At 45.0% G+C, this 25551-nt stretch overlaps 1 protein-coding gene across 6 annotated transcripts in view; it reads right to left on the bottom strand.

Moving 5' to 3' along the window:
- SFR1 (SWI5 dependent homologous recombination repair protein 1) overlaps positions 1-25551 on the bottom strand; it is a 240458-nt gene that overhangs the window by 191810 nt on the left and 23097 nt on the right. The gene's annotated exons all lie outside the window — the stretch shown is intronic.

Below are 25551 nucleotides of genomic sequence, written 5' to 3'. Positions count from 1 at the left end.
GCTTGTCCCTTGGCGGGCGGCCATCTTCAGAGGGTGACGTTCTAGTCTTCCCTCACCTCCCAATCTATAAATACCCTGTCTCCTCGCGCAGCGGTGACGAGCAGCGGGAGCGCCATTGACGCGCCTAAGAGAAGCCAGTCTGCGCCAGTCCGCGTCCAGACGCTTCCAGCTTTCAGCTATAGGTTAGTTCGGACACCATGGTAGGAAATCGCCTTACTTACAGTTCCTTTGGTCTTCGTACGTTATGTCCCCTTACCAGCCCTCTGTGCCTTCACTCGATTCTCCCTAACACAAAGTCCTACTGTAAATCATGTGCCTGGAGCACATCTCCCGTTTATACCGAAAACCCCCAATCCTCACACAAATGGAGAATGTTTCTCCTTAATTGTCGTTCCCTATCTAAACACCATACTGAACTTTCTATGTTGATAGAAGAGCTTAATCCGGAGGTTCTCTTCTTGACAGAGACCTGGCTTCAGTTAGAAAGTGATCCGACTACTGTGTGGGCGATTCCCCAGGGCTATACTCTCAAACGATTAGATTGTCAGTTAGGTAGAGGTGGTGGTCTGGCTATTGTTTATAGAGACACGTATAAATGCCGCATCACCTCTTCCACTATACCAGGGTGTGAGATCCTATATTTTATTTTAGAATTTTCTCCTACCACCAGCTTTTCTGGCATGTTAGCCTATCGACCTCCTGGTGCCCTTAGCAACTTTGTCTCTAACATAACAGATATTGTCGCCAATGTCTTACTTACCTCGGCAAATTTTACTTTGCTGGGCGATTTTAATATACATCTAGACGACCCTTGTGACGCACCAGCTAACAACCTCTGATCTAATCTTCAGGCCATTGATTTACGCCAAAAGGGCTTCCTTGCAACACACAACAAGGGACACCTTTTGGACCACATCTATAGTAATCTAGATAATTTAAAGGTTGAGACCCTATTTCACTACCTTGGACTGGCCATCTTTTAATACCTTTCTCTTGGTCCATAAATTCCCTCCCCACCCCGCACAAACTCAATAAACATAAAGGAATGAAATGGTCCTCACTTTCGCTCCCTGACTGGGAAAGGGCCCTCACTAAACACCCACCCCAGAGGTCCACCAATCCCAACACCGCCACGACTAATTTTGATAATTGGATCTGTGGTACTCTCGACCAAGTGCTCCCTATGATTCCCTTGAAATCAATAATAAGATCCAAAGTCGCTCCATGGTATACACCTGATCTTAGAACTATGAAGCTAACCTGCCACAAATTGGAGAGAGCTTGGAGGCAGAACCGCTCACAACAGAGGAAGGCTGAATACAGAGCTGCCATAAAGCTCTATAAAAATGAAATAAAAATGACACAATCTCATTTCTACGAGTCAAAAATTAATTTGGCCGCTAACGCCCCTAAGGAAATTTTTAAAATAGCAAAGTCTTTAATTTCTCCCTCCTCCGAGCGTCCATCACCAGACGGTGCACAGACCCGCTGTAACGATCTGCCCACTTTCTTTTCTCAGAAAATTCAGGCCATTTACTCTTTATTTACCATCGGTAGCAATGTTACAGAACCCATCTCCCCTACTGTTGCCAGCCATCCTTGTCTGCTTAACAAATTTCCACTCCTCGACCTCTCTACATTAGATAGGTTGATCCCTAAGATCACCTCGGGATCCCCTAACGATCAAGCACCCCCTCAGACTCTTATTAAGGTCATGAACATCCGTCCGGTTATTCTGGATGTCCTTAATGCTTCCATCACCTCCAGAACCGTTCCTCCCCCTTGGAAGTGTGCGATGGTTAGAGCTTTACTGAAAAAGCCTACACTGGACCAGAACAACTTGGCCAACTATCGCCCTATCTCCTTACTTCCTTGGATGAGTAAACTGCTTGAGAGGCACATCAATAACATCTTAGTGGACTATTTAGAAGCCAACAGTCTGCTTCGTGCCTCTCAGACAGGGTTCCGTCCTCAGCACGGAACTGAAACTGCTCTTTTGGCGGTGACTGAAGAGGCCAGAGCCGTGCTGGACCAGGGAGGAAAGGCTGCCATCATACTACTTGATCTCAGCGCCGCATTCGACACGGTCAACCATGCCATATTATTACAACGTCTGAGTGGCTTGGGCGTGTCGGGTGCGGCCCTGGAATGGCTTACCTCCTTCCTGGATGATAGATTCTTCCAGGTGTTTGAGGGCGAGACAGTTTCCCCTAAGCATCCACTTAGTTGTGGGGTGCCTCAGGGCTCCTCCCTGAGCCCCACCCTTTTTAATGCCTACATGGAACCTCTAGAAAGGATAGTCCATCCCTTTGGTGTGCGTATTAATACCTACGCAGACGACACCCAACTGGTGGTCTCTCTTGACCACTCCGAGGGGTCGTCTTCCACCTTAGGGCCCTGCCTAGAGGCGGTCGCCAGATGGATGCAATCTTCCTGTCTTAAGCTCAACGGGGAGAAAACAGATATTATGCTGTTGGGCAATCCTTCTCCATCTGCCCTAGCATCCATCTGGCCCACATGTCTCGGCCTGCCCCCCCTCCCAAATCTCAGATCAAGAGCCTGGGAATTTGGTTAGACAAGGCGCTTGATTTCTCAGCCCAAGCTATTAAAACTGCCTCCACTTGCATTGGGCTGATGAAAATGCTCCGCAAGGTGCTCCCTCTGCTCCCATTCCAGGCCAGGAGAGTCATGGTCCAGGCCCTGATTCTCTCTCGCCTGGATTATGGGAACGCTCTTTATATAGGAGCCCCGGTAGCAGTTATCCACAGGCTTCAAGTTACACAAAACTGTGCTGCTCGGCTATTGTATAACATCCCCCGCTGGCAGTCAGCTAAGAAAGCTCTGAAAGAGCTTCACTGGCTCCCAGTGGCGGCCAGAGTACAGTTCAAGGCCATGTGCATTGTGCACAAATCATTCCATCGCACTGGCCCGGCAATTCTTCACCCTGTGGTTACGCCTTACGCACCGTCTAGAGCCTTGCGCTCTAGCTCTCTTCAGCTTGTAACCACAACTAAAATTAACAAGGCCCGCTGGGGCGGCCGCTCCTTCTCTCATGCCGCGGCCAAACTTTGGAATTCCCTCCCCCTGCGAGAGAACAATAATCGCATGTCCTTCAGAAAGGTTTTAAAAACGCACTTGTACGCAAAAACGTGTTGATCTACCCGGTGCCCGCCACAAAAAATTCAGTCTAAAGCACTGCGAGGCCTCCGGGTAGTTACGCGCTATATAAGTGCAATTTTTCATTTCATTTCATTATTTGCCAGATTCCACAAGCATACCTACACCATGATTGATTTCATCACAGCCTGTTTTATAAAGCGCCTGCTCCTGTGCGCAGCTGTTTCACAGCGGTGCGCATTAGCTGCTTTTTTTATTATTTAATAACTTACTAGCATTTGGTATGCCGACTTTGGAGCCATAATCATGGAGTCGCTCCTGCCAATAAAAATATAGGTAACACCAGCAGCGTAGCCAGTGAGTCAGTGCCTAGTGCAGGGAAATAAATCTGCCCCAGACTGCTATCTGAACTATAAAATACAGTAATAATCAGTATTTACTGAGCCCCGGTGTCACTGCACCTGCCGCACCAATGAAAGCCACGCTTCTGGGAAACACTCCGATGGCAGAGACCGTCTAACACCCTGCGCCATAGTATTCAAAATCAGGTGCACACTGACCTGCGTGCTCACTCATCCGCCTTATACATTGTCTAGGAACAGCCGTGGCGTCAGTTCTGGATGCTCAAACCGTGCATCTGCTTCCAGCTACTGCCAGAGCTTCAAGTGGCTGTTTATTTGGTTATGAATAAAAGTGTAATTTCCAGCGAACACATGGCTCCTGCGTTGCAAGTGACAGCAAATGCTCTGCAGTCCTGTGCGTCAGGAGAGAATGCCCGGCAAGATTCTCGGTGTAAGGATAGGACCAAGAGCACATGCACTTTGCACCATTGCAATAACACATTGCACCAACGCTTAGTTCTCACCACTAACTTGTGCAAAACTGATATTTGTGCGTAGTGAGCTATGCAACGTTTACCATACGCCAACAGTGCGAACACATTTATTTCTACGTCAACAAATCTGTGCACAAGCTGTTTTGCACTGGGTGGGCGCTGCAAACCTGCAGCGCACTGGTGAAAAAAGAAAAAAATCTAGTCTGCCAGATTCCCCTACTACGCGGAGAATAATGCAGGGTTGTAGGGGCAGGAAGAAGTGGGTACTTTGTGCAAGAGAACACTGGCGTTCATTTTTGGGAATCAGGCCCAATTTCTCTCCAGACTTTAACTCAGAGTAAGCGATAGAAAGGCAGAAAAGAGAAAGAACGATTAAGAAAAACCCAACATAACAGAAAGTGGGAGATAGTGTTGAACGTGAACATGAAAGAGATCTAAAGAGAGAGTGTAGAGAAGTGTAAGACAAATAGACTTCGGCTTGACGCGCGTGCCTCGCGCTAGCAGCAGGGGGAGGGGAGAGAGGAGTGGGCCGGCGCCTGTTTTCCTTGAGGGAGCGAGCCAGGGGCACCATGTGTTTGTAAGTTAATTACAAACATATGATGTCAAAGCTCCCTCCCGCAAGGGAACCGCCAAACGCGCACTCGTTGCCATTGAAGGCAATGCAACGTGTGCACGTTTTTGGGACAAAAACCCAAGCGATTGCTACAGGTCTTTTTCCTATGCAGCGCATGCGCACTGCTAGGCGAGACCTAAAGAGCAGTGAGGCGGTGCCTGAGTGGTGATTAAGCAAGGTGCTTTGCCAACCCGGGTCAGTAGTAGACCTGCCACTACCTCTGTGTGAATTTAACAAGGAATTAGACAAAGTGGGCATAACGCCGAATTACTGTTATCTCGATAGAAAGAAAAGGTGCTGTTGAGAACAGCCCTGTGAGTTATACACAGCACATTTTGAAATGTAGAGTATTTCACACGTATAAGTAGAGGGATAAATTAGGTAAACTCCTCTTGGTCACATTCCACAGTTGCGAGCAGTAGAGGAGCTATACTACATGAGGAGATGCTGTTTGACTTAACAGGAATTGCGATGTCTCAATACTATCGTACCCCTGACTGTGATGTAAATGAACCTGTTTGTCAAGTCTATTACTGTGCAGTGGTCAAGGTATTCAGCAAGAGAGTGTTCTTACTAGTGCTGTACATGGGGATATGTTATATTCCTCATATCCTGCATTCTTTTGCTCCATAAGTTCTATCATCCTTAAAATCGAAAATCTGCATTTGTTTCAGTAAAACTCATTGGTTTCACTCTGTTGTGATCTGTGTGTGACTGCAGGTTACAGATTTACACCCGTCATTGTCAGCTCAGCCATATAGTATTCCATTGTCAATTTAATTCAACTCTGTTACATTTGAAATAAAACCACTGCCAGGTGGTATTTTGGCACAGATCCACAATAAACATAACACAAAAGAATTTACATGCTTTGTGCCCATCATCAGAAGGTCTGACGTTTATTATTGAGTCCCATGTAGAACTTGGGAACACCTCAACTATTCTTTGGGCACTTACTGTAGTTCTCTCGCTGTGTTTGAATGAGTTCCCCTCATGCTTTTCACTTGCTCGCCTTTATGTTTTCTAGCAGTGCATTGATCTTACTCGGATTTCCATAATTTGGTATAAAAATTAAATTGAACAAAGAGGGTTCAACCAATTTCTACTCCCCTGCTAGACTTTAAATGATTTGCACATTTCTTAAAAATACTGCTAAATAATTCTTATGTTTACTGTAGATTACTCTATAGATCCTGCCAACTTTCCGTCCTTGTCTTTTCCCAAAAGACACAGCAATAACCTGTTGCCTGTCTTCCCTGAGAAAAGAAAGCTATAGGCTTAGGGCGGCTCAGCCCAGGTGGAGAGGCTAAGGGCGGAGAGGACAAGGGCAGTTGCCTGTTTGAGCCTGTTCTAGACTGGACTAGGGCCAGATATGCTGCCCATTTTCTCATTCAGTAATACCCACCCCCACCATCCACATCCACAGAGTAACACACTCACACCAAATGTACACCACAAACTTTACTACAAACAAATCCTATGGACAAATCAATGTACCAACATACAGTGGAAAACCACACAAACAACATCTGTATACCCTTCTATCCCAGCTACCACACATTGCCCCCATCACCTTCAAATGGTACACAACTCTAGCTTATACCACTAACCAATCCACGCATCACTGACAACCAAAATCCATACCATACGTAACTACAACCCATCCAGAAACACACTCCCCACTCTTATTATCCCTAACAGACACCCTTTTATCATTATCAAACCCATACTCAGCCTTTCGTCATTCGTCCAACCAACACCCTTCTCTTCGTTCTACCACAATAACACAACAACACAACACTTACATGGCACCGTGCCACACATTTTAACTCTTGTAGCAAACAGGTCTGAAACAAACAGTCTTAAATCTTACTTCATCCCCTTCTGCACACAACATACACTCTATTCACAAACACATCCCCGCCCCTTTACCTTACAACTTCCACTCACAAACAATACTATACAAACAAATCCATCTGATAAAACAAATACATCAGCACCTCTTTTCACCACACCTCAAAAACCAAAACATATGCACATCAGCACAACAAAATCTCGCAAACGCAACACCTCATAATACTTAGTCACAAAATACAATCATACACCCACCTTTCAAACTACACAAATGAACAAACTCCATTGCCAAGCTTTCTCTCTTCCTCCACACCTAACACACATACAACACGGCAACTCTCTTCCAACTGCCTCTCATCCATTGGACAATTTAGAACCTTACTACTTGACCCATTTGTTGAACCAACACCACTGACTCATACACGTTCCGCCCTACACATACGCAAACATGTCTACTGCACTAAAAGGTTACATCACAAAAACAACATAGCACACCAACTCACTCTCAAACACTGTCCACCCCACCTATGCACGCAGACCTATCAAAATGCCTTCTTAGCCTGCTGGACGAGGAACACATTACAAAACAGCTACACAAGTGCTATCCTCATACAGCTAATACCAACGTTAAAAACACACCTGCTACTAACTAATACAATACTGATCACTCTTCTACAAAACAAAGTCTCACTGTCAGTGTTGGACTTAGCCCTTGTTGCAGGGTCAACCCTGAACTTTTTGCATTCCTCCTGTATTTTGTATGACCTGTTTTTGTTGGTTTTATGACTCTGGGCACTTTACCACTGCTGATTAGTGCTAAAGTGCATATGCTCTCCCTATTGTAAATTGATGTATGTATTATGATTGGCTGGTTTGGTTTACTTGTAAGACCCTAGTACAGTGCACTGAGTGTGCCTAGGGCTTGTAATCCAAATGCTGCTGGTGAGCTTGCAGCACTGGTTGTGCCACCCATAGAAGCCGCCTGTAAAAGTGTGTCCAAGGCCTGCCATTGTAGAGCCTGTGTGCAGTCTGGTACTGCCATGCTGACTGGGCAAGTGCACCCACTTGCCAGTCCCTAAACCTTCCCTTTTCTACATATCAGACACCCCTACGGTAGGCCCAAGGGAAGGGTGCATTGTAAGTATAAGGTACAACAAGCCCTGATGTGTGTGGCATGTCCTAATAGTGAATTTCAGCCATTTCTTTTTTTCACTATTGCAAGGCTACCTATTCCCCATAGGCCAGAATGGGCAGTTTGATTATTACATCTTATAATCTTATCTGACTCAGGGAACATGGTAGAAATTTGAGTTTAGTATGTCTGAACTCAGAATGATAAAATACATCTTTTAGTGAAGTTGATTTTACCATTTCCTTGTCTAACTATCCAAGCCTGCCTCTGCTAGGTTGTGTATTCCTTGTCTGGAGTTTGAGTGACAGGGGCTGGGGGATTCCAGGAGACAGGGTGAGTCAGCCCAGTGGTGAATAGAGTGGTCTGCATCTAGATGGGAGGGAGGAGTTGCACCTGGGACCTGAATAGGGCTGTGCCTTGCCTTCACAATGCTGGCTCCACCTCCTGTGGTGCATCTGATGTCTCTGCCCAGCACTGTGAAAGGAAAGAATGAGTCATGTCACAGAGTGCTCCAGGACTGACCAGAACTGGTCTGGACTAGGCAAAGGCCTCTCTGCCTTCAGAGAACAAAGAGAAACTGTGTATAAAAGGAGGGACCCAAACCCCAGAGAATTAGATCACTTTTGGACAACAAGAAGAAACCTTTGCTGATGAGTGGAACTAGAAAGACTGAGGAGAGACTATCCCTAAGCTGAAGTGCTGCTTCAGGGATTGGGATGCAGTGGTTGCCTGACTGCCAAAGAAAGGAGAAAGGGACTTTAGGTACTTTCATCAACTTGTAAGGATCTCCAAGGGCTTGAGAGAAGAGCTTGCCTCCTGCTGAAGTCTCAGGGACAGCAGACTTCAACCACCAGCTCCCAAGAGCTCTTTGGAAGTGCCTGCAGCTGTTTTGGACCTTCTGAGGGACTGCGTGTCGCAAGGAGCTGGATGCGCGACTGACGAAGAAGGAGCGAGCTGCCGTCGCATCTCTGTACAAGGGTATCGCCGCTGTAGCTGTCTCAATGCACCGCATCACAAGAAACGTCTTGCAACATCGAAGCGTGCCACCGTCGCACCTCTGAACAAGGGAATCGCCGCTGTAGCTGTCGCATTGCACCGCAGAAGCACCTCGCATCCACTGAGAAGCGTGCCGCTGTCGGAGCTGCTGTCGTGGCATCACTGAACAAGGGTGTCGCCGCTGCAGATGTCGCTTCGAGCGGAAGCGTCTCGAATCGGGGGAGGAGAGTGTTGCCGCCAAAGCCGATGTCGTCACATCGCTGAACAAGGGTGTCGCCGCTGCAGCTGACACATCGAGTCGAGATATCGCACAACATCGGAGGAGCGTGTCGCATCAAGAAGAAGACGCCATCTTTGTTTCTTTACACCAGATCTTTAACGCTTCACCGTCCTTGCGTGCCAGGGACTACCACATCACCTTTGCTGTAACACTTTCGTTGCCCTGCGTGTCGCATCTTAAGGTACATTGACTCAAAGTGTCGCATTTTAAGATCTAAAGAGAACTAAGCTAATTCTATCATTTTAAGAACAGTATTGTGGATTTTGTCATTTGTGGTCTTCTGTTAAATCTATATAAAGAATACTTTTTTTTAATATACAACTGTGTGGTGTCCATCCGTAGTGTTGTCACTGCGTTACTGTATGTCTTCACAAATGCTTTACACACTGTCTCAGAGATAAGCCTGTCTGCTCGTGCCAAGCTACCAAGGTGGTCAGCAGGGGTTATTTTAGGAGTGTACCCCCTTACCCTGACTAGACGCAAGGGTCCCTATTTGTCACAGGTACCAACCTATGCCAACTAGAGACCCCCAAATCTAACATTGTTGGCAGCGGTGGGATTCTGGACTTGCATCTGTGACTCATGTACAGTGATTGGTGAACACTACTAGTGAGTGCAGACCAAACGCAACCACATACTGTTTTTCTGTTTTATGGTGTCCTCCTGGAGGAATTTTTGATACCATGACTCAGGTTAGTTGCAAAATGGAACTCGACTTCTGGCACATGTTTGTCTACACAAGGAAGGAAATTCGTGTGTTTTGCAAGAAAAGGGGGCTGCCTGTGAAGAGAAGGTCCAGGGATCTAGAGGCATCCCTATTTCAGTATGAGTTACCCAGCTGGAAGGCAACATTACCTGTTGAGTCTGAGAAGGAGGAATTCCCTAGAAATGAGGGAGAAACAGAAAAAGATAGCTGGCTTCTGGCTCATGAGCAGAGGATGAGAGTGACTGATGAAGAGCTGAGATAACTTGAGGAGGCTCAGAGGGCCTTAGCCCAAGAAGAAGAAATTTGGGCAGCTCAGGAAGTGAGCTTTGCTGAGTTTGAGTCCAGCTCAGACGGTGGCAGCAAAAGTGAGTTATCTAGTGCTGAGGGAGTAGTACACACACCTTTGTCAAAAAAGATTCCTTTCTGTGTATTGATCTTTCAATCAGTGACCATGAGGCCTACACATTTAAATCAATTATTATTGCTTTTTGATTATAGTTTTAGTTACCATTAGTACGCCACACTAGAATATCATTCTTTGTAACTCTCAAAGTTTTATTTTTTTTATTTTTTTAAAAGAAAGAAAAACATATTACATTGGTAAACCTTGTAAATACACTTACAATTATAAAAAGTGTGCTCTGTTACACTCTTAACCACTTTCTAACAATTCCAAGTTACGGTATCTAATGCAGAGTCACACCGGAATTAAAATTTTTGTATAATCAAATTAAGTACATGATACAAACAATTCATATATAGTAAAAAGTCCCATTGTCGACGCGTTTCGGTGCGTAGGTTACATTTGTGGCACCTTCCTCAGGACAGACGAAATATTAAAACCAATGATTTTTACTTCTTTCTAAAAAAAGAGAAATGAATATAATCAGTGCATTGTTCCTATAGAGAGTTTTTTGTTCTAGTTGTGGACTAATCTAGTGGTATTCACTATTGATATATTGAATGCCCTTACTTGAAGTATAGGGATTGCAGTCCTTATGTTAACTTTCAGGACTTCTTCAATTTTCGTTTGGCGTTGCGCATGAAATTGCTCACACCGTGGTATTATTCATTCATTGACTTTCTATAAAGGAAAAGCATGGAATTATATACCATACTGGAAGAAGATATTGGCCGGTTCGTCCATATCTCATGTGTTACTTACTCATAGAGTTTTAGTTGACCCTTTAAATAAGGATGTCTATCAAAGCAGATGCCTTTTTCCAAATATGCCCCGTGTATATTCTGTAATCTTACTGCGCCTATAAAGAGTACAGGGTTACTGAGGGGGTTTTTAAATCATAATTTGAAATTACTGATTATGTATGGAATCGGTCACACCAATACATACCGATAACTTTTGCAACTAATGCCGACACTCAGGCTGTTCTTGCTTACACCCTCTCACGTGGTGTCATCTCATAGGGGATTCATCAAAAACAATAAATTCCATGACACTTACTAAAAATGATGATGAGAGGTGGAATAAACTCTGGAACCTAAAGAAAAAGATGATAAGAACAGAATTACATTCTGAGTTCATAATCCAGTATTGTAGGAAAGGGATTATACCAGTAGGACTCCAAATTAGGAACGAACCAGGCCTGTTCGTTAATAATGAGAAGTTTAAGGAAAGCTGGACACTAATCGCGAACAGATGCAGTCGCGACTGGATGTTGCTCATAATAGAGACCGCACAAGCCATCATCATAATAGAGAGGGAGGAAATCGAGACCCTTGAAAAACAACTAAATGACAGTACAGCGTTGGATGACGCTAAGAAAAAATTAGATGAGATAAAGGAGGACATTAGTGGATACCAGGAGTACATGATAAATAAAAAAACAAATAAGTTGCGTAAAGATATAGCTAATTATAAAATTGAAACTGTGTACCCATATATCCAAAAAGACTATTATGAGCAACCAGCACCTACAGAATATAATGGCAAACACTTTAACTACAACAGGAATAGGTATCACAAAAAGAATGTAACATTCTCAGATACCTCCTATAACAGCTCTGAGTCAGAAGGGGATAACCATCAGGACTCAAGAAATAGAACTGAGGAAAGACAAGGAGGCCAGACAAACAGAGAATACCAACCAGTTTTTTTAGGCCAGCCTCAGAGGCGACAACAACGAGGCTTCAGAGCCCGGGGGAGGGGACGTCAGGGCAACCAACAAGCAGGGGGAATGACAAGGAGACCATACATGCGGACCCGCAGTCAAAAGGAATGGGATTAACAGGAGAAAACCCTATATTCCCCAATCATGAACAGACAATAGAGGGAGAAGCCTTAAAAGCCCCAATAATCAACCTTTCAAACAAAGTACTAAGTAAACACGAAACTAGTGTCTTAGAAAAGGGTTTGGGTTTTGCCCCTAGCACAACAGGTTGTAGATTCAACATCGAAAGGGACGTAAGGGACCTATTCAGAAAAATTAGAATCAGGAAGTTTTTCATGGGAAAAGAAGGCAGAGAAACCACCAACAAATCTGGCCTAAAACCTTTGTCCACATGGACACCCAATATAGGGATGGTAGGACCAGAGGTAGATATTTTTGAAAAAGCGGTGACTATTGGCCTAGAAAAGCTATTAGACACACAGGCATGGACTGAAAATAACTTATCAAAAGGGGAAAGGGATGCATTAAAATCCCTGGCTTCCTGTGATGAAATAACGATAAAACCTGGAGACAAGGGAGGCAGCATAGTGGTTCTAAACACAGAAGACTATGAAAGTAGAATGCTAATACTTTTAAATAATGAGTCACATTACAAATCTAGCAATGTGAGGGAATGGAACAATCTTAAGAAAAAAGTCCATGATGTTGTAAACTTTGCGAAAGAAGACAATATCATCTGTGAGGAGGAATACAGATTCCTGATAAATGAAAATCCTAAAATCCCAGCACTATACGGGTTGCCTAAGGTGCACAAAAATTTGGAAGATCCTCCAATGCGCCCGATAGTGTCTGGAATTGAATCTTTGACTGAGCCCCTCAGTAAATACGTTGACCACTTCATTCAACCTTTGGTCACAAAATTACCTTCGTATATAAAAGATACTACTCATATGATCTCAAAAATAGAAGGGAGAGAGTTCAATAAAGACACACAATGGCTGGTGTGTCTTGATATTGAAGCGCTATATACAAACATCCCGCAAGAAGATACTGTTAAAATGATGAAGGACATTTTAGGCGATGAAAATGGCGACTTAACTTTGCAGAATACATTTATAATAGAATGTATAGAGATAATCTTAAAAAACAATATCTTTTTATTTAAACAGGACTATTATTGTCAGATCAAGGGCACCAGTATGGGAGCCACATGTGCTCCCAGCCTGGCATGCCTATATGTAGGTAATTTTGAGACTCAGCATATTTACAATGAAATGTGTCCTTTTTACGAGAATGTGAAGTGCTGGTCTCGTTTCATAGATGACATTTTTTTTATTTGGGATGGCGAGGAAAAGGATTTAGATACCTTTTTAGAATGGATAAACTGTGGGGACCCAAACCTTAAGTTTACTTCCAATAAAAGTCAAGTAGCAGTAGACTTCCTTGATATTAAAATCCACGAAAAAGAAGGAGTCCTTAATGTAGACTTATTTGTAAAGCCGACTGACCGAAACACGCTCCTTCACCATAAAAGCTACCATCCCAGATGTCAAAAAGATGGGATACCTTTTAGTCAATTCCTAAGAATAAGGCGGAATTGTAGTGATAGAACGAGCTATGAAAAACATGCAGCCATTTTAAAAACCAAGCTCGCCCAGAGAGGTTACCCCAAACGCTTAATAAAACAAGCATATAAGCGTGCCAAGTACTATAATCGCGACAGCTTATTTGAGGCATCATCTAAACAAAAGAACAGCAATGAAGAAAAAATTATTATGGTAACTGACTATAATGGTTTCAGTAATAAAGTAAAGAATCTGATAAACAAAAACTGGACCATACTAAATAAAGCAGGAACAACACCAATGACTAAACCAATCTATGCGTACAGGAGAAACAAGACCATAAGAAATCACCTAGTACATACTTTTAAAGAGTCAAAAAGAGGAGGACAAAGGGATGTTGTGACCAATAATCCCATCAGGGGAAATTTGCCTTGTGGTTCTTGCACACATTGCAAGAATATCATTAAGACTGACAAATTGGAAGTGCAGGGCATAACCCACTGGATGAATGAACACGTCAATTGTCGCACTACAAATGTAGTGTACCTATTGTTGTGTCCATGTAATAAATGTTACATTGGAGAGACAGGGCGCGAAATGCGCCTACGTCTTACAGAACATCGCTCTGCGATTAGAAATCAAAAAAAGAACGCCCCTTTGGTAGAACACTGGATAGCTGAAAATCACAACATTGATGAAATTAAGTGGTTCATTTTGGAAAAGATTAAGATTTCAGTAAGAGGGGGTGACCTGAACAAAAAACGAAAGCAAAGGGAACAATTTTATATGTCTAAATTCAAATCATACTATCATGGACTAAATTGCCGGGAGGAGTGGGATAGAATGATTCGATAATATTGTACATGTTGACATATCCCTCCCTTATGGAATTTGTGTGAAACCTGTATAATGTGATAAACATGCTGTGATATTCCATGTAATGACTATTTGTCTGAACAGGATTGATTACTGTATTTGATTCAGTGAACAGGGTAATCGAAGTAGATCTGTCTTTTGGGAAAGAAATAAAAATTGCATTATACAACTGCACCATATGGCTGCAGTTAAGTTCGTGCCAAATAGTAAAAATTGACTCTGAGATAACAGTTACCATCATTTGAGTTTGTAAAGAAAGTAGTAGTCTGTATTTATATATGGTCAGGGTCCACAAGTAAAATGAGATATTGTTGTAAGAAACACTGAAATTAAACCTGGTTTTTCAAGTGAAAAAAAATTTTTCTGGGAAAAAATGTTCTGAAAGGGTAAAATGTTTGAATTTACAAATGAAGGTTAATTATGCATTTGTCTATATAAAACAGGGAATAATGGTGAAATATAGAAGATTAATTAAAGTACAACTCGGAAAACGCAGCGAGCTTAGGACTCGAACTGGTAACCATGGAGTCCCCAGAGGACGATGTATATTTTAGAAAAACATGATAAATGTGGCCTCAACACATGGGCAAGGGTTTGCGCTAAATTTAGAAAAATAAATATATATACCGAGCGCTAAGTCAGTGCGCAAAGCTAAAGAAAAGAAGAATAGGAACCTAAGTAAAAAACTCCCAATGAATAGGGGGCTCGAACACGCAGCCCCGTAGTTCACATAGAATTATTATCAAAAACTACCAAAATGGCGCTGACACACGGGTGCCGCAAAGTTAAAACACAGTAAGTATAAAGTGTTAGCCACGGTCTGAGAGTATTACCAACTCTCATATTTGAATAAATCTAGGAAACCAAGGCTTATTTTAGGGTCCCGTAAATGAACTACAAAGTGATGACGAAGATATAACTGAGAGTTCGGTAGTTTTCAACAATATCCACAGCTTTAAAACTACAACTATGGCGCCGGATAGGTCCCGTAATTAATTGATTTGTACCAATTAAGGAGTCAATAGATACCCAATTAGACAAAGGTAAAGGTATTTAAGGCCCGCGCTTCTGACTGATGTCATCAGAAGCAGTCAAAGCAGGAAGCCGTCGGAAGAAGGTCCGCCGAACGCCCGTAACTAGAAGGTGAGCATTCTGTCCCTGGAAGTCAGGCAGCGGAGGGTTTTTAAATAAGGAGTGAGAACATTTGCCCCCGGGATTAAGATCCCTACCTCATATCGATTTATGACCGCTAAAATAGCAAGCGTTTTGGGGCGGACAGTGCCAACATAGTATCTAATTTTGACTAAAACGGGTCTCATGTAAAAAGAGCTCTAGACTCCGTCAAAGCCTTAGTAGTAGCAACCAGTACCGGTTGCTGTGACACTGTGCAATTATGTGGATGATATAAATAATGCAACACCAACCGATTTTTTAACTACCCCACTGAATATGATGTATTCATTGTTCAGGTTGGAACAGATTGAATTGAAAACAACTCTCCACCGGATAGTTAAACCGATAGCGGCCAAAGAAAACTAACAGCTGCACCTCGGGCGATTAAAGAACTCTTCACCCCAACTAGGTATGTACATCACACCCCTCGCTTGGACCAACTGAGATAGGGTATAACCAGAATTTATAAGACACCAAACGTACTAAAATATAATTCCATGTTACTTTAGTACAGGTATAAAGACACCACGTGAGAGGGTGTAAGCAAGAACAGCCTGAGTGTCGGCATTAGTTGCAAAAGTTATCGGTATGTATTGGTGTGACCGATTCCATACATAATCAGTAATTTCAAATTATGATTTAAAAACCCCCTCAGTAACCCTGTACTCTTTATAGGCGCAGTAAGATTACAGAATATACACGGGGCATATTTGGAAAAAGGCATCTGCTTTGATAGACATCCTTATTTAAAGGGTCAACTAAAACTCTATGAGTAAGTAACACATGAGATATGGACGAACCGGCCAATATCTTCTTCCAGTATGGTATATAATTCCATGCTTTTCCTTTATAGAAAGTCAATGAATGAATAATACCACGGTGTGAGCAATTTCATGCGCAACGCCAAACGAAAATTGAAGAAGTCCTGAAAGTTAACATAAGGACTGCAATCCCTATACTTCAAGTAAGGGCATTCAATATATCAATAGTGAATACCACTAGATTAGTCCACAACTAGAACAAAAAACTCTCTATAGGAACAATGCACTGATTATATTCATTTCTCTTTTTTTAGAAAGAAGTAAAAATCATTGGTTTTAATATTTCGTCTGTCCTGAGGAAGGTGCCACAAATGTAACCTACGCACCGAAACGCGTCGACAATGGGACTTTTTACTATATATGAATTGTTTGTATATTGTACTTAATTTGATTATACAAAAATTTTAATTCCGGTGTGACTCTGCATTAGATACCGTAACTTGGAATTGTTAGAAAGTGGTTAAGAGTGTAACAGAGCACACTTTTTATAATTGTAAGTGTATTTACAAGGTTTACCAATGTAATATGTTTTTCTTTCTTTTAAAAAAATTTAAAAAATAAAACTTTGAGAGTTACAAAGAATGATATTCTAGTGTGGCGTACTAATGGTAACTAAAACTATAATCAAAAAGCAATAATAATTGATTTAAATGTGTAGGCCTCATGGTCACTGATTGAAAGATCAATACACAGAAAGGAATCTTTTTTGACAAAGTTCTTGATACCCAGTCCTTTCTGGTCCCTGGGATACTCTCTTTTTTTTGGAGGTAGTACACACACCCACAGTTGTGGCACCTGACTTGAAGGCGGGGGTTGACATACACCAGGGTGTTCTAGGATGTGAGGTAGATCCAGTGGTGAGCAGTGTCTCTGAGGTGGATTGGGGAACTGACACAGGGGTTCATAGTCCTAGTGGTGGGAGGGGCACTCTACTGACTCTAGATGAGAGGTGCAAGGAGAGGAGTCCCCCCATGGTTGAAGTCCTGGTATGTGAGTGTGAAGACCGCCCAGAAGAGTGTGGGTTGAATGACAGAGACAGTCAGATACTGTCTTGCCAATCTCAGGAGAGTGGTGTGGAGTACGTGTGTGAGGCACTGGATGGTGAGGTGAAGGATAGTTTGGTTAATCCCTGTGGGGGCTGTGTGATCCAATTGTGGGAGAGCATATTGTAAGTCCCTGTTTTCCAGAGCTATGTCAACACCTGTTGGAGAGTGAGTTCTCTGACCCCAGGGAGCTCACATGGGAGGCAGACCTTTTGCTGGATTCCAGAGGGTCTGGAGAAGCATGGGGGAGTGACCCTGTGGGGAGTGGCTCAGGTATCTTCCAACCCAGAGTGGTGGAAGTGATGCAGAGTAGCCCAGATAGGTCCCGTTGTAGTGGAAGGGGTGTAGGGGCTCACGTCCTGTCTCAGTGGAGAAGGAGTGAGTGTGGGGCTGCGTGTCCCAAGGTGCCCGAAACCCAGTCTCAGAGCCTGGATGGTTCTTTAAGGGAACACCAGGTGGGGAACCTAGGCTGTCCTGATGGCCCACCCGTTGAGGGGGTCTGACCGTGCAGCTCCTAAGTGGAGGGTACAGAAGTCCAGACTGAGGGCTGAGAGGGGGAGAGAGTCCCCAGTGGAAGAACCAGTGGGTCAGGGGCCAGCCGGAAGGGCAGAGTCACCAGTGAATGACCATGGTGACACCACTTCTGTCCTGGGGGATCTATGCGCACTATCAGATAGACAGGGGTCGGGGGATCGGCGCAAGGCAGTTGATCACATAACAAAAGAGTTATGTGTTACCCTCAGGGGGGCATGTGTGCTCCCAAGGAAGTCCTGGTGTGCCGGGCAAGTGTTTAACTGCAGGGGTTGGTCCCTGGGTTGGAGAGCCAGGTTCAGGTGTTGTCTGACCTGGAGGGTGGGACAACTGTAATCAGTGTCCTGACCCATGTCGCTTCTAGGGGTAGCACTCCAGTTGGGAGGGTGCAGTGCTCTGGAAGGGGGTGCAGAGGGAGGGAGTCCTTGCCTCTGACCCCAATGCAGCCCGAGGGTTTAGACCCTAGGTTGGAGGGCAATTTCAGGGTGTCCCCCTGACCTGGAAGCCCAGTTGTAGGATAGAACCCCTGAACTGGTGGACGAATTGTGCAGGACACCTGCTACAGGCACCCTGTCAATTCTGGAAGGAGGTACCGCTCCAGGTGGTAGGGTACAGAGCCCCAAGGAGGAGGACCGGGTGTGGGAGAGGCCACCCCAGTCTCTGGTCCAGCCGCCAGGTACAGGCCTGGGGCTGGTGGGTCAGTGTCAGGATGTCATACCTGACCTGACAGGAGGGATAGTGGACAAAGGATGCCACGCACATGGGGCTACTGCCCCCGCTCTCGGATGCCACAGAGGTTTGAGAGCCCTGAGAGGCATAAGGCCTGGGTCTCTTTTATTTATTTTAAAAAATGTATAGAGCGCGTGGCTGCCCGTGAGCGTCCCAGCGCTAGAGATAGATATAAACGACTGATGGTGAGAGTCTTAAGCTCTTTACGAAATGCAGTAAGATTGGATTGTGCCCGCATCTGTAGAGGGAGCGAGTTCCATAATTTGGAGGCGTTGTATGAAAACAAACGTCCCCCTGATCTCGCCCTCTTGATCTTGGGTGTCAGAGTCAAGTGTGCATTCGTGGAACGAAGTGTCCTATTGGTGATGTAGGGGACGATGAGATCTTTGAGGATGGGTGGGGCTTTGCCGTTCAGGATTTTGTGGGTCAAACAAAGGGCCTTAAACTGCACTCTTTCACATATTGGCAGCCAATGGAGAGCCCGAAGAGCCGGTTTAGCAGAGCATCGGTTGTTGGTGCCCGTTAGAATCCGGGCAGCTGCTTTCTGCACCACTTGTAGTCTAGTCGTCACTTTCTTGGGCACACCCAAGTAAAGGGCATTTCCATAGTCAAGTCTTGCCAATATTAATCCCTGAACTAGGAGCTTCCTGGACTGAACCGGACGCAGGGGAAGGATTTTTCGGGAGGTACGGAGAAGTCCAAAGCAGACTCCTGCCGTTTTCCTTACTTGAGTTTCAAGTGTGAGCCCTTGATCCAGCCATATCCCTAGGCTTTTATTGTCTGACTTTGGAGTCGGAGGGGGACCCATGCATGGGGGCCACAAAGTCTCCGGATGGAAAAGGGACTGATTACCCATGACCATTATTTCAGTTTTTTCCCCATTAAGTTTTAACTGGGATTGATTCATCCAGCTGGTTATCTGACCCAGACACGAGTACAGATCAGTGACCACATTATTCTGTTGGCTGAGAGACACAACGAGCTGAGTGTCCTCAGGGTATGTCAGTAATTTAATCCCATAAGGGGTTACAATTTTCTCCAGTGGGGACATGTATACGTTGAATAGCGTAGGGCTCAATGATGAGCCCTGCGGCACTCCGCAACGTATTGGGGTAACCTCAGAATTGTAATTGCCTTCCGCCACCTGATATGATCGGCTGTGCAGAAAGGATTTCAGCCATGCAAGTGCCGATCCAGAGATTCCCACATCCTTAAGCCGTTGGACCAGCGTACTATGGTTCACGGTGTCGAAGGCCGCGCTCAGGTCAAGGAGGACCACTGCCACTGATCCTCCTGCATCGATGATCTTCCTGGCCTCTTCAACAACCGCGACCATAGCCGTCTCAGTACCCTGGCCCGGCCTGAAACCTGTTTGAGAAGGTTTCAGTAGTCCCCTCGATTCGAGGTAGTTGGACAACTGACCATTGATGAATTTTTCTGTCACCTTGCTGGTGCTTGGGAGAAGAGAAATTGGTCTATAATTATTGAAGTCCATAGGATCGAGGTTCGGTTTCTTCAATAAGGCCTTCACCACCGCCTTCTTCCAATTTGGTGGAACAATGCCCTGTGCCAAGGATGAATTAATCACCTTCATCAGAGGCACAAGGATAGTGGGGGCCACCAATTTTAGGGCCTTCATCGGGCAGGGTCCTGCGGGGAGCCGCTCTTTATTGACTGGAAGATGGGTGCCAACGTATCCTCCGTGAAAAGGACAAACATCTCCAGTCCTTTCCCCAGGGCCTGCGTATCCGGTAGAGCAGTGTCAGAAGAATCGCTAGGGATGCAAGGTGGAAGCTGTTTCACGAAGTTTTGGATCTTCTGATTGAAGAATTTTGCTAGCTCATTGCAGCAGTGATCCGAGGGGTCCACAAGGTGGAGAGGCTCGGGGTTTTTGAGGAGTGACCTTACTATTTGGTATGTTTCTCTAGCGGAGTTGGCGGCTGTGTTTATTTTTACCTCAAAGAAGACTACTTTTGCCACTTTCAGGGCTTTTTTGTAGTTTGAGATTGCCAGTTTGTACATCGTCTTACTAACAGGGTCGTTGTCCTTCCTCCAGGATCTTTCCGCCTTTTTACAGAGTGTTTTGGATTCACTGACTTCTTTAGTAAACCAGGGTAAGGTGTTTTTTTCCCTGGTTTTTAGGGAGGGTTTTTTGGTAAAGTTGTATTCAGGGAGGATTCTATCCATGAGGAGAACAAAGTGTCAGCCTCTATGGGATCCGTTTTCATGGTAGGCATCGTATCCTCTAGAGTCTGCTTCCATTTTTCCGACTCAAGTTTGGCCCAAGGGCGTGTTGGCTTCCCGCTTATCCGTCTAGGAGGGGGGATCGTAGGGATCAACCAACTGAACGTAATAAGCCGATGGTCAGACCATGGTATCGGGACGGGGGGGTGCCACTATCAGGTCCACAATGTTAGAAAAAAGTGGGTCAAGCAAGTGTCCCAGTTCGTGTGTGGGGAGATCACTCCCTAGGAATAGCTGGTGAGCCTCTAAGTCCAGTAGAAGTTCAGAAGCTAGGGTGTCTCCACTCTTCATAAAATGTATGTTTAAGTCTCCTAATATCATGAAGTTAGAGAGTGTGCCTGCCAAGGTTATTGAGGTTTCCACTAGAGAGCTACAAAATTGTCCCATTTTTCCCGGGGGGCGATAAATGAGAATCCCCGAAAGGGATTTACAAGGGGAGATTTGGATTGAGAATTGCACGTTTTCACAGTCGAGGAGGGGACTGCCATGCAACCGGCAGCTAAGATTATCCCTGTGGATTATCGCAATTCCTCCTCCTCTTCCTTTGGCTCGGTCCAAATTCTTTATCAGATAGCCCGGGGGCAATGCCTGGACTACATCCGACACAGAGTCCGATGCCAGCCAGGTTTCTGTAAGAAATAATATCTCCATTTTTCGATCTTCTAAGAGCATGTACACTTCGTGGGCGTGTCCGGGCAAGAAGCGGCAGTTTAATAGGGCCATGTTAAGGACCTTCTTGTCAGGAGGACCGGGCTTGGGGACTGTGAGGTTATATGAGCAGTGTGAACAATGATATTCCGGACCTATTATTGTAATAGAATGGGTACATAGGGGCGTTAAGAGTTGGTTCATTTGGAGTAGGGACTCCCTGGAATACGTATTAGTATTATGTGGGTCAGGGATCAGGGTACCAGGCCCCAGGCACTGCCTGGCGCGGACGGGCACAGACGGGCTTACCTCTGGCGCACCTCCGGCGCGCCATCGGCGCGCCCGCTGCGCGTCCGCTTTAGGGGGGACATTTTGTAGTGCCCGGCCCAAATCGCCCGCAACACTAGAGCGCCGAGCGTTCCTCACCCAAAATGGCGCCTATGCACCAGGAGCTCGAGTGTCTACTTCGACGGTCCCGGAGCCCCAAATCGGCTACGTAGGATCGTGTAGACCTCGTGGGGAGTGCACCAAGGTTCAGGATATGTGCTAAGTAAAAAACGAGGTTTCAGTCTTCCTTCGTTTCAAACATGAAATTCGTGATGCAAATGTAATTTTAAAATACAAATGTAATTTTAAAATAGCGCTAAGTAAAAAACGAGGTTTCAGTCTTCCTTCGTTTCAAACATGAAATTCGTAATGCAAATGTAATTTTAAAATAGCTTTATACAAGTTTAAAACAAATGTGCAAAATTCGCTTTCCCTGACTCTCGGCAACCACCTCAAGTCGCTAGTTCTATCTCATAACTGACTACTGTCAGTGGCCACTTTGGCTTGCTGTCTATCTGTTGGGACACCCCTGTCAGCAAGCTAAGGTTAGATGCTGCACAGATGGTGTCCACAGGTGAGGAGAAGGGTTCCCCATGGGTTAACAGGGTGGGCCCTGAGAGTATGGGCAGAGGAATTGAAATGGGTTCAGATTGACTGGTTTGGTTTACTTGTCAGACCCTAGTACAGTGCACTAAGTGTGACCAGGGCTTATAATCCAAATGCTGCTGGTGGGCTTGCAGCACTGGTTGTGCCACCCACAGAAGCAGCCTGTAAACGTGTGTCTAAGGCCTGCCATTGCAGAGCCTGTGTGCAGTCTGATACGGTCATGCTGACTGGGCAAGTACACCCACTTGCCAGTCCCTAAACCTTCCCTTTTCTTCATATCAGACACCCCTATGGTAGGCCCACGGCCAGGGTGCATTGTAAGTATAAGGTAGGACAAGCCCTGATGTGTGTGGCATGTCCTAATAATGAATTACAGCCATTTTCGTTTTTCACTTTTGGAAGTCTACCTATTCCCCATAGGCCAGAATGGGCAGTTTGATTATTACATCTTATAATCCTAACTGACTCAGGGAACATGGTAGAAATTCGAGTTTAGTATGCCTGAACTCAGAATGATAAAACACATATTTTAGTGAAGTTGATTTTATCATTCTGCGTTTGAAAATACCACTTTTAGAAAGTAGGTATTTTCTTGTCTAACTATCCAAGCCTGCCTCTGCTAGGTTGTGTATTCCTTGTCTGGAGTTTGAGTGACAGGGGCTGGGGGATTCCAGGAGACAGGGTGAGTCAGCCCAGTGGGGAATAGAGAGATCTGCATCTAGATGGGAGGGAGGAGTTGCACCTGGGAACTGAATAGGGCTGTGCATTCCCTCCACAATGCTGGCTCCACCTCTTGTGGTGAGTCTGATGTCCCTGCCCTGCACGGTGAAAGGAAAGAAGGAGTCATGTCAACAGAGTGCTCCAAGACTGACCAGAACTGGTTTGGACTAGGCAAAGGCCTCTCTGCCTTCAGAGAACAAAGAGAAACTGTGTATAAAAGGGGGACCCAAACCCCAGAGAATTATATCACTTTTGGACAACAAGAAGAAACCTTTGCTGAGGAGTGGAACCAGAAAGACTGAGGAGAGACTATCCCTAAGCTGCAGTGCTGCTTGGGGGATTGGCCTTCAGTGGTTGCCTGACTGCCAAAGAAAGGAGAAAGGGACTTTGGGTACTTTCATCAACTTGTAAGGATCTCCAAGGGCTTGAGAGAAGAGCTTGCCTCCTGCTGAAGTCTCAGGGACAACAGACTTCAACCACCAGCTCCCCAAGAGTTCTTTGGAAGTGCCTGCAGCTGTTTTGGGCCTTCTGAGGGACTGCGCGTCGCAAGGAGATGGAAGCGTGACTCACGAAGAAGAAGTGTGTCGCCGTCGCAGCATCTCTGAACAAGGGTGTCGCCGCTGTAGCTGTCGCATTGCACCGCATCATAAGAAACGTCTCGCAAAATCGAAGAAGCGTGTTGCCATCTCAGCCGCTGCCGTTGCATCTCTGAGCAAGGGTGTCGCCGCTGTAGCTGTCGCATTGAACCGCAGAAGCGCCTCGCATCCACGGAGAAGCGTGCCACTGTCGGAGCATCACTGAACAAGGGTGTCGCCACTGCAGCTGTCGCATCGAGCAGAAGCTTCTCGTATCGGGGGAGAAGAGTGTCGCCGCCAAAGCCGCTGTCGGAGCATCGCTGAACAAGGGTGTTTTTGTTTCTTTGCACCAGATCTTCAGCGCATCACCGTCCTTGCGTGCCAGGGACTACCGCATCACCTTTCCTGCAACACTTTAGTTGCCCTGCGTGTTGCATCTTAAAGTTCATGGACTCAAAGTGTCGCATTTTAAGATCTAAAGGGAACTAAGCGAATTCCACCATTTTAAGTACAGTATTGTGGATTTTTGCCCTTTGTGGTCTTGTGTTAAATCTATATAAAGAATACTTATTTTTAATATACAACTGTGTGGGGTCCATCTGTAGTGTTTTCACTGGGTTACTGGATGTGTTCACAAATGCTTTACACACTGCTTCTGAGATAAGCCTGTCTGCTCATGCCAAGCTACCAAGGGGTGAGCAGGGGTTATTTTAGGAGTGTACCCCCTTACCCTGGCTAGATGCAAGGGTCCCTATTTGTCACAGGTACCAACCTATGCCAACTAGAGACCCCCAAATCTAACTGTCAGCAAAACACATTCTCGAAACTGTCTACTAATAAATGCTCGATCGCTCTCCAAAAACAAACATCACATCTACGACCTTCTCACTGATGCAAAACCAGACATACTATTCATAACTGAATCATGGTTGGGGATATGGCTCCAGCCCTGCATGAAGCCATTCCTCTAGGCTATCAAACAATCACCCAAAATTGTGTAGGCAAAAAAGGAGGTAGTCTAGCTGTTGTGTTCAAGCAAACATTACATATCACTAAAGATGACGACATCTCCATAAAGAATTGTGAGGCTCTTCTAACAAGATGCAGTCTTACACCGTCTTCCTCCTGTAACTTCCTGCTCCTTTCCAGACCTCCACCTGGCAAGGCGACATTCCCAGGCGCACTTCTAGACACGGTTTCAAACCTGATAACAATACACTCCAACCTATGCGTTCTGGGTGACCTCAACATTTGGTTTGACAAACCCGCTATCACCCATCCAAAAACAATAATCACTGATTTTCAACATTTACATGAAGTCATTACTGGTACTGATCAATCAATTTCAACTCACGTGCTATAACTATGCAGATGACACGCAAATACTCCTTCAACTAGAATGCCCCAAAGACATTGGAAACTTGCCAATTTTCAGTTGTCTCAGATCCCTGGATCCATGGATGACTTGGAGCCATCTCAAATTGAATGTTTCCAAAACAGAAATACTCTTGTGTGGCGATTGGAAACATTATAACCCGCTCGCCGCCTGGCCCGATGAACTGGGATCACTGCCTAAAGTATTGAAGGAAGTAAGAAACCTCGGAATGACCATAAACTCCAAGCTATCGATGAATTCCCAAGTGGACAAACTATCAAGATCAAGCTTTGTTACTATTAAAACTCTGCGACAAATCTTCCCCATTTGGGATTCCCACACAAGGTCCAAGCTACCATCTCCCTTGTTCTGTCCAAACTCCATTACACCAATAGCCTCTACCATGGATCACCTTTAAAGACTATGAAAAGACTACAATGGATTCAGAACTTGGCTGTTAGACTACTCTTGCATATCAAACCGCAAGACCATATCTCCCCTGCCTTGAAAGCCCTGCATTGGTTACCGGTTGCCAGAAGATCGACGTTCAATCTGCTTTGTATCACCCACAAAGCTAAACATGGATTGGGACCGCTCTTCATCAGGAATAAAATCACCAAACACATTCATCATAGGAACCTCCGCTCTAGAGTGGC

This window comes from Lissotriton helveticus, chromosome 5_1, assembly GCF_964261635.1.
Source record: "Lissotriton helveticus chromosome 5_1, aLisHel1.1, whole genome shotgun sequence".
NCBI classification, from domain to species: domain Eukaryota; kingdom Metazoa; phylum Chordata; class Amphibia; order Caudata; family Salamandridae; genus Lissotriton; species Lissotriton helveticus.
Note: the sequence above shows the minus strand (reverse complement) of the source record. Positions and strands in the feature narration are given on the sequence as shown.